Here is a 16,879-nt window from a genome sequence, read left to right on the forward strand (position 1 = left end):
AGTTTTATACTGAAATTAATACAAATTAGCGAATTACTATTCAAATGCTTCACTGGATTAGTTATGTCATGAGAATGGTTAACGATGCTTAAACGAAAAGAATAGTTGAAGCAACACTTAAAGGAAGAAGCCGTTGAGGTAAGTTATACTTCTCTGGTTCAAACGATTAAGTTGTGGGATGATTAAAAGAATTTTGCACTTGATGAACGAGACTGAAGAAGAAGAAAAGTTATCTATAAGATCTTAGCTCTTCTACGAGTTGGCGAACACTACCACATCCGCACGAACCAAGAGGAGTATGAGTTTTATACCAAAATTAATATAATTCAGTGAATTACTATTCAAATACTTTACTGGATTAGTTATGTCATGAGAATGGTTAACGATGCTTAAACGAAAAGAGTAATTGAAGCGACAGTTGAAAGAAGAAGCCGTTGAGGTAAGATCTACTTCTCTAGTTGAAACGATCAAGTTGTGCGTTGATTGGGAGAATTTCGCACTTAATGAACGAGACTGAAGAAGCGACTTGATGGAAATACTCCGTTAGAGCGTTGTCCGTTAATGGGTTGTTATGACCATTTAAGTAAATATTTATTTATATATATGAGGAAATATAAATTTTTAATTTAAAACTCGAAAATATTCAATAAATTTATCGACTAAATTTTCTTTCGCAATTATATTTTATCCATCGTTTTAAATTTTACATCCTTATTCACTTTTACTATCTTCATGAGAATTGATTCGTGATAATTGATTTTACGACTCCTTCAAAGACATACCTTATGTGTCTAGCACTACAATGTTAAGTTGAAATTCATTTCACTTTCCAACACTTCGCCTTGAAATACTTTAAGGCTACACAGAAGTTGCTCAGCTTTAAGCTGTGATGGCGCCCACCTTTAACGCTGCCAACTCTACAAATTTAATTTTTCACTTAATTTGTTCTGGAAAAAGCTTCTCACGTAAAAATTATGTCAAAAATTAAAGCCATCCTTGTACCGCAACACACACATACACACGCACACAGGACGAAATAGTGTATATAAAATTGCATACTACGGCATTAATAAAGTACGATAAGTTAGTGGGTTGCGGGCTGTGGGCTATGAGCTCTGGGCTCTGGGCTATGAGCTGTGGGCTGTGAACGTATGCAAATTGAACATGGCACTCACACGTACTGAGGCAAATGAAGCATAGCAAAAAGTCATCAACACATAAACGTCCTTGCCGCGTTCCACATAAAATCTTAATGAATTATGCGCGGCACGAATTTTGCGTTCTAAATTCTTTTCCTTTTTTTATGGTTTTTTTTTTGTCTTCCGCCATTTTAAAGCAAGCCTTTTGTTTTTTTTATTTGTTTTTTTTTTCTTTTAATTTGTTACTATGTTGCCGCATATTTACTGCAAGGACAATTGGATTACTACTGATTGAGATTTTTTATCTTGGCACACATATGTTCACGCTTACAAGAACAGCACCAACACATATGCGTGTATGTGCATGTGACTGAATGTAAGGACATGTTTGTGTGTGTGTGTGAGTATATGTCCTTTGATGATTTGATATTCCTTTATTTGTTTTCATATGGCATTTTAATTTTATACATGCAAAAAATAAATATGCACATAATAATAACATATTTTTGCAAATTTATTTGTGTTTTTATGCATATTTGCGGGCGCTCTACTGTGTGTGAAGTTCTGGGGCTTTGGACCCACACATAATAAAATTTCATTAAAAATTTTTAGTGGCAACATTAAAGCTGATATCCTTTCTCACGAGCTAGTTTGGTTTGGAAAATTACTTTCATTTTTGTGTTGAATGTCTTTAACTATTTAATTCGCTAATAACTTAAGTTATTTTATGGAAACTTTATGATAAGACTTACTTGCATTATCGAAACAAACAGAATTATTAACCGACTTTTCTTTGATAAAAAAAATCTTATTCGCATTCGTCCTTATTCGTCCTTCAATTTTGTAACAAAAATATTTTTATTTTGAGCCAGTGCACTTGAGCACTTTTACTCTTTCTTAACTCGAGGTATTTTCAAAACCCCTCTTTACGCCTTGACTGGATTATTGTCTATCACTTTATCAGACTCCCTCCCCGAGAAGCCTGTAACCATTCTGAGATTTGATAACGCGGTGTTGCTAAGTCTGTCAGTTTTCGCAAATAATTTTAGGGCTCTATCCTTTATGGATTTTTTGCTGGGATTAATCTTAAGGTCCCTGAGGATGTCATTCGTCCTAATGTACCATGGTACTTTGAAAAGTCTTCTCAGAGTCTGACTTTGTGCAATTTCTAGCTGGCGAATAGTAGCGTTTGAAGCTTTGCTAAACGCTACACAACCATATAGAAGTGACGGACGACTTAGATTTAATTTTAAGTTAAATGTTTATTAAAAAAGAGGATAGGTATGTTTGCTAATTGGTATAATGGAATATAAAAGACAAGTTGTTAAAAAATAAGAGTAAACTTCCATTAAACGGCGAAAATGCCATAGGTGTAAGCTTTATAAATATACTATAATTGTTATGATTGTCTTTGTATGACAACATATTTAAAATGAAGTAAAATAAGGTTAAAAAATGCTACTATAAAAAAAATACTACTACTACTATAATTTTATATATAATTATATGTAATTATATATTGTTACAATATATAATAAAAATTAAAAACCTAATTTTGAAACTTGAAGTGTCATATTTCATCCACATTCGCTTGTTACTCACTCATACTGTTACTAGACATTTTAAATATAATCTAAAATATATGTTAAATATTTTATTGAAAATTTTTTCCTTAATCAAAAGAGCTTTAACGATTCATGAGTACCGGAACAAAGCTTCAATCTAATTTTCATATTCTATATTTTTATGTTCTGCAACTAAATACACATAAGAGTCTTTCCATAATATATAAGTATCTATGAGTAAGCTTTTAAAATTTGACGTGTTCTTATATTTTTCCATATAAATTGCTGCTCAATAACTAAAAATAGCATTTTACGTCAAAATATTAACAACCTTTCAAAGATTTTATTTTTTTAAAAATAGAAAAAATTTAAAATGGAATAATTCCATACATACGCACAGTTAAAAATATCACAGATAAAAGCCATTAAATACAAAAAAAAATAAAATTATGATGAATTTAGCATTAAATATTTTAAATTAAAACAAAAGAAAAATTCAACAATTTTAGTGAAGTTTTAAATTATTATATACACACGTATATATGCATTTCCATATATTTAAATTGTGAATTTGATAAGTAAAGATTTGTATAAATTTCATTTCCATTCCAGATGCACTGAGTTGCATAAATTCTATTACTAAAAAGGAAAAAAAAACAAAGTGCTAAGCTTTGTTAGTATATGCGTATATCCTTAATGCGTCGATGTGTTCGCCTACAGGATATTTGCATAGATATTTCACTCAAATAAACTTACATAAAATACTTTGCTTGGATTTAAGTAAAACTACAGTAAAATTTTGTTTATTTTTTAATGGAAAATTTAGAGCTTATAGAAAAAAAAGTAAGAGAAAAATAGTGAAAAATAAACATTAAAGATGCTTGCAATAGTTAATGTCCCAGTTAATATTTTTAAAGCTTATATAAAACAACCTCGACATAAAAAATAACTTAAGGCAGTGCTTACTTGTAACATAAATATATGTAGATAGATTTTAATGTACATATAAAATTCAATTATTTTTTAAATATTTAAACAGTTCAGCACAAGTGATCTCAACTAGGGATATATATAAATGTGAATGATACTTATAGTGTTAACATTTACACCTATGGAATAGACGTGTCACGCAGCAAACAAAATGTTGTTTTCTTGGAATTAGTCTTTCAACTATTGAAAAGAACTGAATCACACATGTGCTTCTGTTAACCAGGGCTTGAAAGAAGAGTAAGAGTGTTACCAATCAGTAAAAGCGTTGTTTTCTTGAAAGTAGTCCTTCAACTACTGCAACTCCGACTGAAAAGCAACTCCGACTGAAAAGCCAGATAGTTGATCACACTAGAATCAAAGCAGATATAATCTCGCTAGAACTGGCTCACTTATGTGGTTCTCTTAACCAGTGCTTTAATAAAGAATAAGAATGTTATCAATCAATAAATGCGTTGTTTTCGTGAAGGTAGTTTTTCAACTACAGCAACTCCGACTAATAAGCCAGGTAATTGATCACACTAGAATCAAAGCAGATATAATCTCGCTAGAACTAGATCACTTATGTGGTTCTGTTAACCAGGGCTTTAATAAAGAGTAAGAATGTTATCAAGCAACCCCGACTCACACTAGAATCAAAGCAGATATAATCTCGCTAGAACTGAATCACAGATATGGTTCTGATAACCAGAGTCTTTATGAAAAGTAAGAGTGTTATCAGTTCCATTTGTGAAATAAGCATAGCCAGCATCACTCAAAGCATTGCATACTTGGCTGTAATCTTTCAACTGCAGCAACTCCGAACCGAATACCGAACAGTTGCATGTTTCCTCACGCTGAAAAAAAATACTAGTGAGTCTGCAAATTAACCTTGCAGGAAGTGGAACACACAGAGAGTGGATTATTTTTTAAAACAGGGCTTTAGTGGAGAATAATAGTAGTATCAGTTCCATTTGTGAAATAAGCTAACATCACTCAAAGCAACTCCGAATCTAAAATAAAATTTAGGGTTAATTTTTATACTGAAAGCAAATGCAGTGAGTCTGCAGATAAACTATCAAGTACTTAATCACATTTTTAATTCTGTGTGTATCCGGGGCCTTATTAAAGAAAAACTTGATGCACAACAAAGTCTCTAATAGAAAAAACGATTACAGTATAAAGTCGTGATAGATGAAATACATAGATAGGTTATCAGAGCAATCAGGTTGTGATTCGTCACAATTACTGGATTTTCTAACTAAATGAAATAGATCAATGTAAGTGACAAAATGTTGACTGTGCTTTAAGGCAGGTGGGATATCTAATCACACTCTTTATGATTATTTAGCTTTAAACTGCAATAAAAGCTAGAAATATGCTTAACTTGAGAAAAATATTTAATTTTATTTTATTGAGCTAAACGTCAGCGTTTGAAAGGTGTCATAAACTTGGTTAGGTTCAAAAATTAATTTATTTTTAATTATAGTATAAAATTCTATGTCTTAAAAGTAAATTTAAAAACTTTTATATTTTCAACTACAGATTCATCCATGTGCGTGTATGAAATTTATGTAACTATAATAAAATACAATTGCCATCGATATTCAGGTTAAAATTTTATTGCATATAGCAATCTTTTGTTACTATTACAAAACTTTTACAAAATTTATATTGTTATTAGGTCAATATACAAAATTTACCTAAGTAATTTTTAAAACAAAACCCCCAGGCAAATTTTAAAAATATGAATTTCTGAGCGTAGTTAGAAACAACATTTTTGCTGAGAAATTCTATCTACTTTAGCATTAAATATAAAATTTCCTAAGCGTTGGAAAAAATTGTTGCTACCCAAATACCTTATCATAGCAGTTCTTTCTTACCAATAGCATTTGATACTTTAATATCTCTTAGTTTCTTATTGGAAAATTAACTTTATTTGCTCCATTGAAATTACACAGAAATCTGAAACTGACTAAAGGCAACCTAAAATGCATTCAGAATCAAATATCCATATGTTAACACAATAAATTTAAATGCTTTGAAACGAGGCCATTTCTATACTCCTGTTCCGGTTAACTTATGTTTCAATGGCACCTATCGTACAAAACCTGCCGTAACACCAATCCTGCAAATAAATCCTGAAAGTACCCCTTGAATAGTTGCACACATACGTATCTGATTTGCAGTAAACCAAATAAAGCAAGCAAAATGGTTTAAAGAATCTCCACTCAACTTCATTGGTGATACTGTGATACTGTGATACCGCTCGCCTCCGTGTGTGAGTTACTCTGTTGGGTTTAAAGTTGCAGCAAATATATCTCAAACAATATGCGTTTTTTTCAAAAATTTATTTTACGATACTGAATTTTAAACAATTTTTGTAAATAAATATTTCCACAAAATTGTTTGTATTGGTGCTTGATTTATGCAGGCTTCACCATATACGTATGTATCGGCATTTTCATCAGTACGTTTTGTTACTCATACGTACTGGTGTGCTCGTATTTATGCAGTAATGGCAAGCAATTGTATTTACTTTATGGTATTTGCAATGTTTTATTGGATATAAAATTTGTTTATTTTTGGAAAATAATTGTTGAAAATATTTTGCACACTTTCATTTGTTTGCGGTTGAGACTCAGCAAAATTTCTGTTTTATTGCAATTTTTCATTGTATAATAATTCTTAAGGCATTAAACTAATACGTAAACTTATGTTGTATTTTTAACAAATGAGTGCGGTAAGATATTCCAAAAAATTACAAATAAATAAATTGAGAAGACTTCAGTTTTGTAAGAAGAATTTAAAAGTTTCTGTTCAATAAAATTTCTAACAATTAAAGAATTGTTTAAGAGAAGGCTTAATGTCAAGCGGTTTTCAATTGCTTGCAACAGAGTGTGAATTTTGCTAGATTTCAAAAACTTCAAAATATAAAATATTTTACACATCACTTACAGATAGTTTTTATTATTATTAATTCTCAGTAATTGTAACAAATTAAACAAATTGTTTGAGAAAAAATAAATAAATAAAATATTTATAAAAATAAATATAAAATATAGTGCAAATAAAAGCAACCATAGAAATAAATCTTGCAAATAAACAATATATGTTGACTAATACAAAAAAAAACACTTCACAAAAATATTTTATAATAATAAAAAGAAAACCATACAACAAAAAGAAATAGTTTACAATAAAAAACTAGAAATCTTAGAAAAAACAAGAAAATTTTAAATAAGCAAAGGCATGCATATCTAACTATACTATATTACATTTGTTCTACAAAAGGTTTTACAAAAACTAAAACTTACATATTTTTAAGCAAATATATTAGATAGGATAAATATTTTTTTCGCCAAACGAATACAAAATACTCCAACATATAAGATGAACTTGGATATATTACCTGGAAATAAAAAATTAAATATTAATCAAAGTTTGTAATTGAAAAGTAAGTTAATAAATTTTTAATAAATATTTATTATGCTAAAAAAATAATACTTTCCTATGAACATTTTTGAATAAGTGTAGTCCTGACCTCATATGGCGATGAGCAATTACTATCTATGGACTACTAAGCCATGCCCGAAATAAGAATGGAAGTGAGAAGCACATAATACGTACAAATTAATGCCAGATTGACTCAAATTAATAATTACAAATAAAAATAAAAACGTGATAACCATAAATAATATAATAATAATAAATTTATTATTATAAAAGTACTTCAATACCCATAATTCACGCTTAGTTCACACGATAGCTCTTATTGTTAATCAATAGACGCTAGAACATTTAAAGACAGATAATAAATGGCAATATCTAATGGTTTTGAATATTTGAAATTAGAAATTCTTTAACGTTAGCTTTAGTATTGATTCTCGTTTTGTAAATATGAGAAAAAAAAATATTATCACCAACAGTTATTAAAATACTAACAGCCCGAAAGAGGCCTATAAATAGATATTTTGACTTTAGCTGGAAATATAAATTATAAATTAATATCTTAAATTAAGATCTACTTGCCTTTCACTACCTAAGGTCAGCACTTACTTTTCCATCCAATTTGCATGATTTAGTTAAGATTAAAAGGTACGCGTTTGGTCACTTGTATGTGTTTATATTTGGGGAACTTGCACGCTCTCCTATTCCATAATTATTTTCGGGGCGGATGCAAGTGCTACCCTTATTGAACCATTTCATATTCCAAATTTAGTGAAAAAAATCCAATTAGTCTACTTTGGCATCTATTTTATCTATTTCAAATTAAACTAAAGAGCTCCGATTAGGCTAACCATTTTTTCCAAGATAGATCCACGTGTTATCCTTTTTGAATCATATGATTTTTCAAATTAAATTAATAAGATCTGATTAGTCTATTAAGCTAACCACTGCTTCCAAGATAGATCTACGTGTTACCCTTATTGCACCATTTAATATTCCAAGTTAAGTCAAGACGATCCAAATAGTCAACTATGGCTAATCATTTGATTTTCCAAATTAAATCAAGAAGATCCAATTAATCTATGTTATTTAACCATTATGAAATAGACTCATGACTCCTTGTTAAGCTATTTGGATTTCCAAATGAAGTTAAGAAAATTCCCTCAATCTACTAGCGCTCATTCTGCCAGCGATTAAACGAACCAGATGACATAATCCTAAATTGTCTCATCACTTCCATTTCTAAGTAAGTTCTGATATCAATTTAGCATACTTTCAATGACCTAATAAGTCCAGTCTTTACTTTCATCAAATTCAAAACTCGGCAAAATTTTTTGAATATCATTATATTATATTTTTAGGTGCCTAACGGACTTTCTCATTATCTCTTTCATCTTTTACATTTGCTACACTGTACAGTTCTTTGGTTTTCCCATTAATTGTTTTCTCTACATTTACACTTCAGCATTGCAAGTTGGTTCTGATATCACTTTTCATGCTTATCCACCTGGCTCCATCATTTTGTTGTTCACCTGTAAGACTTGTCCCATTGCACGATTCTCCCACTTTCCAATTATGTGGGACATATCAAGGGAGATTGAATAGTTTTAGCTATGTATAGCTGTCTTATTTTGTGCCCCATCGGCAGTGTATAGAACTGCTCAGGTTCAACTAATTGACGTTCTGTACTTCATTTGGCCAGATATGTGAATAGTACACAATTTCACACCATTGCTCTATGCCACTTCATTGAGGAAAAAGAGAAAACTGAGACGGCTGTTGGAATTTTGACAGAGACACTAAGACCCTATAACTGTGATTGTTTAATTATGATAAACCCATATGCACACATATGCATAAACGACATACATGTCGTTTATAGTTGACAATTTATTTATGTATATACTTATGTACACTTGACATTATTTCTTAAATCAAAATTCCCCACTCTACTCTACTCCACTCTTTATAAGAAAAGAAATAAAGAAGTATGTTTAATGACGTTTAATTAGTTTCTACCACAAGTAAAACCATTTCAAAGTATGAAACTATTTCAGAATGGAATTAAGAACTTTTTATTTTGGATATCTTGTATATATTATTTTTAGTAGAAATGAGTGTATTCATATTGAATGTCCTTACAAACTTCTGAACTAATTGACGAAGTTCAGAGGTATTTGTAGTAAAGGAAATTAATTTTATATGGACTCATATTGCCTTAAGTATTTGTACTTAAAGTTTGCATATTTTTAATAAAAAATTCCAAAGCAATTAAAATAGCTAAATTGCGTGTCGAGTATAAGACCAAATAAGCGAAATGATTAAGTAAGGATTCTTGCCGTCATTCCACAAAAAATAGTACAACTTAAGCTGAAGTTAATTTTGGTGAACACGAAAATGTGCATGCGTACTTAAATGAGAATACACGAGGCCGGATTGGATGAAGAAAAAATCAGCACAACAGAAATATGTGGAAAAAATGCAAAATTAATTACTTAAAGTAGAAAAATGGAAAAGAAAACATTCACCAGAAAAGACTACACAAAGCACTACGTGTACACATATTGGACAGCCGGGCAATTTATGGTTCAGTTTGTAATTAAAGGTCAAATTAGTTTGTGGGTACGAGAAATGCAGTTACTTAATGGTTGAGTGGTGTGTTGACATGCCCATTTACCTGGAATGAATATTTTGAAGAAATACTCCGTCACAATACGGAGGGTTTAGAACAATTGTGGCGACAACTGTCAAAAGAACTTGATATGTAAGAGAAGTCAATTTATTATATTGTAAACTTCCAAAGAAATTAGTTGATTAATTAATGTGGAAAGGAGTACTACAAGGGTACAGATACTAGTGGATGTGTTGATGGAATGGTTGACTGGTATAACGTACGAGCAATTCTCCATTACTCAAATGAGGTTCCTCCTCCTTCAACTACAATTTATTAAATGGTTTTGTATTTTGAATAAACAAAAAGAAAATATTATTTAATATATTTTATTTAAAATAAAAATCGAATAAATATCTATTGAATTGCTTAATATATTAAAAAAAAATCTTTATTTTTTAATGGAATTTATTTTTAATAAAAAAAGTATATTAAATTGATTGTTTATGTCCGTTTTTATGAAATGTACTAAATTCTTAGTATTAACTATTATTTTCAATAGAGAAGATTTTATCGAACAATAACGAATTTGCAATAACAAAACTTTTTCATTATTTATTTTTTATTAAAAAAAAATATATTTTTTTTAATCTGTTGCCTTAATCATAATCTGTTCTATGTAAATTGTTTTTCTGATTCCTAAGCCTTATTCAATTACCAAGTGGCCAACGAATTAAATCAATGCGCCAAGCATTTAATTACGCGACTAATGAAAATCGTTTTGATGTTGCCACTTGTTTATTCCACTTTGCCGTATTTGTGTGAATGACATTTCAAAAGCGGCATCGACTAACAGTGGCGGCTTATCTTCCTCTGTCATTCAGTGTCAGTTTCGTGCCATCGCACAGCACTTTATGCACGTATCCCAAGCAGACGGGTATTGCGTCTGAAAGCCCATCCAAAATCATTTCAACTGTTTTTGGCGTCAATTATTTTGGTACGTCCGACTAAGTGCTTAATACGAGTCTGCTCATTCTGGGTTTGCATTTGCTCAATTCGCCTCAGGCTACTGGCTGTCGTCTTTTTTATGGGTTATTAACTCATTTGCAAATCTTCTTCAGCACTTCTTCTTCTCTTTTTCCCATTCTTCAGCTTTGTAACTCAAGTAGTCGTATTTTATTTGGCTTAGCTGTATTTTTCTTCTTTGTATTATTTTCAGCTTATACCGCGGCGATTTAAGTTGACACTTTAATACATGTAAATTTGTCTTTAGCGTTTGACATTTGCAATCAGCACGTGTCAGTATAATAAATGACTTTGTTGCAAATAAAAATGTTAATTAAATATTACAAAAAAAATGTTTGTTATTAAAAATGTTTAATATCAATTAGCAAATGCTGTGTGAACGTACACAGCATCCAGCTGTGCTTTTCATAAAAACAGCAAATTGATTTATGTACTGGATAAAGAAGCTCAAAGATATTTATCAACCAGTAATAAATAGAAAAAATTATTAGTAAACAAAAATAATTAAATATAATAAGATTAAATGTTTAGAGGCAGTTGTTGCCTTAGAGCCAAAATCTGGTATATGGAGAAGGTTAAACAGTAGCTAGTTCTGTATTTAATGTTGAATAAATTCAATGGGAAAATGTTCACATGTGTTTCTTTTGTATGAAATATTATTTAATTTTTTATATTATTCACAATTAGTTTAATGTAGATGACCTCAATATTTAATTGCTTAATAGTTTTCTTAAAAAAATAATTATTTAATGATCACATTGCATTGATGTACATTGAAAATATTACTAAATCATAGATGTGAAGTTACCTTATAAATGGTGTAGGTGTAAAGACTGGTACGTGGATAAACCAAAATGTAAAACTTAAAACTGTTCCTCAAATAATTCTATGCTATTGTTTTGTGGAAATAATATTTAATATAAATTCCGCAAGTTTGTGATCCGTGATCAGCGGAAAAATATTTCCAATGCCAATATTTTGCTTTTCTTTAAGCTTATCCAACATGTATCTGACATAGACGTACGGAGTAATGTATAACACAGTCTGTTCCCAAGCTGAAGTCATACGAACCTAATATTCATATTAGAATATGTTATAAATACACTCTATATACAATAGTTATTATTGTATACTACAATTGATCATATCTAGAAAGGTAATTTAATCGTATGAGTGAAACAGATAATATAAAACTAAATAATATTAATATAAAACACGGGTTGATGTTGAAATCCGAATAAATCAACTTCATTTCGTCAAAACTATTTCAATCCACAAACTCACCATAGAATCTAAACTATAGTGATGTTGGATAGTGATATTGTAATCCACCAATCCCCACGTCAATCTGTGAAGACTATTTAAATCCAAAAACCCTTCATATGCATAATACAATATTCGTTCTACCGCTCACATAACAATTCGTGTCTTAGGTGCTTAGAAAAAATACTCTTTCTTCTTCTTTGGTGCATTTAAAAGGAATACTAATCAAAGAGTTGGTATCATATGCAGGAAAGAAGATTTGAAGGCCGCTTGTCCACTATAATGTCCAAGCGCGACTGTATAACATAATAGTTCTAATAGTTCTCACCAATAAATTCGGTATTTGAATGATATTTGAAGAGCAGTCTGAAGTCTCCCTCTAGTTCAAGAAAAAGTTATGCATTTGGTGACCCCAAATGTACAGAGAGGCGACTATGGACACACTACTACTAACGAACTGAATGCGATCTATTATGAAAGATATGAAGTTATGAAGAGGAGCCTCTTTGGCAGACTTCATAGTCAATGGCATCAAGACAGAATATCTCTGTACAAAAAAAAAGGAACAGAGTGAACACTCAGTTGCTGGTTGCTGGATGGTACCGGTACGAATGCTAATAATGATGATAAAGATGATCATTATGATGATGATCATGATGATGATAAGGACGATAATAATGATTTTGATGATGTTGATGCTGATAATAATAATGATAATAATTATGATGATGGTGATGCTGATACTTATAATGATGATGAAGAAGATTATGACGATGATGAGGAAAACTCATACCATGCCTAAACTATTGACAATTCATACAAAATTTCTATTTTACCTTACTAAGCAAGCCTCAGGAGCAATATGACGATAACCCATTACAAATACTCTAGGTTAATCATCGCTCAAAATAACAAATAAATAAAAGAAATTGTGAAACTTTCTATAATTTTAAGGATAAAAATTAATTATTTACTTAGTCCAAACCATTTTTTAACCACTGGATATTCGGAAATCCGAAACTTTTGCATACTATGACACCAATGTATAGTGAAAACTGTCTAAAATTGCATATTTAGTAGTAGTTTTTATTACAAATATTAAAACGAGTAGTAAAAACAATCTAAAAGACACAAAACAGACAGAAATGTACTTCTTTTTTAAAAAAGAGTAGAGTATTTGGTATGTTAACTTAAATAATGAAGATGAGATTAATAATATCTGTTAATTAAATCGCATTAATATTCTGCTAATGTAAAGATCAATCTATTCATGCAATAATTAATTACAATAATTGTCAGCATTACACAAATCCTATTGGATTTTATTATTTTTTTTTTGTTTTAACATATTTTCAATCAAGTTGGCAACTCTAAAGATACACAGCTTTCATTGTCCGCAATCTGTAAGCTCAGACGTGCTTGCATGCATAAATGCTGAAATCCCTTAAAATTCACATTAATACGAAAATATCTATAATCATAAATCTTTGGCATTAAAAATGTGTAATGTATAAATTCTGCTAGTATCATCATTAATTAAAATTATCTTAATTTCCAAGTGCAAAGCCTTAAAGCAATCAACCAATGAATATTTCTAAATGATGCGTGCAATTAAATGATGTGCAAATAGCAATTTTTTAAAATAAATAAAAAATATAATAAAAGATACTCACATATAAATGGATGTGGATATAAATAGGTGAACCAGAAATACAAAACAAAATATAAGAAAAACTAAGGAAACCACATAAAGTATTTTTACCATCGTCAGGAAATATGAACATGTCGAGGAAGTTGTGTTTGGTATGTGGGAATAAAAAAAAATTATATGGAAAATGTAAACAGTGTAAACCCACACACGACTAGGAGAAGATAAAAAGCACAACCTGATAAAAAATATAAAAAGTGAAATTTATAAAAAATGTTATTGATTTATTTATTAGCATATCAGCGCACATATAACATACAGTGAACAAGATACAGCAAACAAATTGTCTGCATTGTGTAGTTAGATACAAAGTAAAAGTGTAAAAAGGCAGAAGATACAAGATACATGCCACTATGCCACTGTGCTACATCATCGCCATAAACAGTCTCAGCAGTCTCTGCAGTCTCAGCAGTCTCGGCAGTCTTAGCAGTCTGAATAGGTCTCAGCAGCATTAGCACCAGCAATAACGAGAGCAACAACCACACTAGCAACAGCAATTGTTGGTGTTGTCGGTGTTGTTGGTGTCAGAGCAACAACGCTGAAGCCTGTTGGCAATGAAAAATTAGCAACACATATCTTTCCTTCTAACAAGTAGTTGATACCGAATTTAAATCGAGGCGTGAGTGACAGATTGGCATGAGCAAGTGATGCTTATGCTCAAATTGAAGTTGCTGCTGTCATCGTCGGTGACAACCAGAACTGCAAAGCACCAGAGCAGCACAATAAAAAAGATAAAAGTACAAACTCAGTACTCAACTGAACATCAAACAAAAAGGAAGATGACATATTAAACACATAAGAAATGATATAATATTTCAAAATATGTGCTAAATAAATAAAACAGAACTTCTAAGGCAGCGCAAACATTAAAATGTATTACATTTTTGATAAATAAAGTATCTTTTTTCTTTCATATTTTTATTTTAGTAGCATCTTAAACAGGCTGAAAACCGAAAACGGAATAAAAAATTTAAAACGAAAAAAGTAACTTTAATTGGTTTCTTTATGAATAAAAGATTTTTAAGTTTTCCACAGTTCTTTTTATCTTATTAAGGCAATGAAAAAAATTATTTTTAATAATTCAAGATTTTATTACATATCATAATTATAAAAACTTAAAATTGTTTTTAAAGTTTCCATATATTGACATTTTATGATTTTGTTTGTAGTTCAGAGACACACTTAACTTCAAAATGAAACCACATTTAAAGAGATAAAATTCATATTAAACCTAAAACTTCCTACATCTAACGAAATTCAGCGACACTCTTATCTGAAAAACTGGCATTCATTTATTTTTAAATTATGTTCGAAAATGTGATGAATTTGAATATCTATTTTTTTACCTAGGCTAATCTTATTCCTTCACTATATTGAACAATTTTCTACTGCTTCACCTACTATAAGTATGTACCAACATTTAAATTAAAATGATGCACTCATTTACGCGCCTAAAAATATGCACCGTAATTGAAGTAAATATGTAAGTACCGTTATAAATATGCAATAAAATGAAATGATTATAAGGAGGAGAAGAACGAAACATGAAAGTGTGAAAAAAAACATTATTTCTAATAAAGGGACTTAGGGAAATATAACAAAGTATTTAAACAACATGCAACAGTAAATTAATTTTATTAATTAATTTAATTAAATAATTATAATATTTGATCACATGTATATTTTCAAAAGTTATCCAAGAATCAGACAGATATAAATCCTTATGAAAAGATAAAACGTCAATTTTGATAAAAATAACTAATTCCGCCTTTGATTTTAGTGTCATTCATAAAAATGGCGTGATTTTCTATATTAAAAACAAACGAAAAAAAAATATAGCAGAATTCTAATTAGAAAATAATGTCAAAAAATTAAAAATACTTTATATTAATTTTCTTGAAATGAATCTGTACATTCTCATCTCCCACTCTTTCCTTTTTGAAATTGATTCATGCATTTGAAGAAAGATTTCTGATTTGTGATTGTGTAAGCTACAGATGCAAACCATTTATCAAACCACAACTCCTCACAACTTAGAACTTAGTTCTCTATATTCTGCTAATATTACTCTAACAAACGAATACATACCTTCACTTGCTAGAAAACACTTAACACGGTTTTGGAATATGCCTCATATCTCCAAAAAAACCTTCTGCCAATGACACTGCTTGAGACTATGACGCTTTAGGTTTCTTCATTCCCTACCTTCTATCTTTAGAAGGAGCATGCCTACCCGTTACACATTCCGCTTTAAATTGGAATCGATATCAACCTCAGTATAGAGTTTATACCTAGCTTAAAGTCATCCTCCAAGATTGCGCCAACCTCACTCCTTTCACTTATAAACACTCTCAGAAGATCATGAGCTATTTCGGTCAAGTTCTCCTGAGTTCGATAAATTTTGCTTGCTAAATGCTAAAACTATCTGTTTTTCCTTCTGGTTTTTATAACTGGAATGAGGTAACGTTGAAAGTTATGCGGTTCTAATATTTTTCTATAGGTACATTCTTCGAAAGTAAGTTTAGTGGGTTCAAGTATTATACTGTCACTTTACTAATTTAAAAAAAAATAAACACGGATTCAAAGTTCTAACCGGAGAGCAATGCCAATATTCTACGAAAGTGAAAATCTATGATAGTTGAGGGAATAGAATACAAAAAATGTGTATCTTCACTAAATGGAATTCATTTTAGACTGTATTTCAATACTAATCGTTAATAAAGCAGAAATATGTATTGAATTCAACGCAACTTTAAAATCCAGTAACAAAAAATTTTTATTATTTTAAAACTTAATTTTTCAAAACTTCATGATAAATTAAAATAAATCCTTACTAATCAATAAAAACAATGACTTTACGTTGAGCAAATAAAATCTGGCAAGTAAAAATAATCATCGACATAAAGCGGCAAACAGTAGCGCAAATTTGCTGACAAGTGCCTTTTCAAGAGATTTAAATGCCATAAAATACTTAAAAATTTACTGAAAATTTCACACACACACACACACATGCACATAATGTGCAACAAAAGTACTAAAAATTACCGAAAAAGCTTGGTAGCTGCGATGTACAATAGTGCTGTTACGTTGCTGTGTAGTTGGGGAGAAGAGGAATGAATACAATAAAAGAAGAGGCATTGAAATCCAATTA

This window comes from Teleopsis dalmanni, chromosome 2 (assembly GCF_002237135.1).
Source record: "Teleopsis dalmanni isolate 2A chromosome 2, ASM223713v2, whole genome shotgun sequence".
NCBI lineage: Eukaryota > Metazoa > Arthropoda > Insecta > Diptera > Diopsidae > Teleopsis > Teleopsis dalmanni.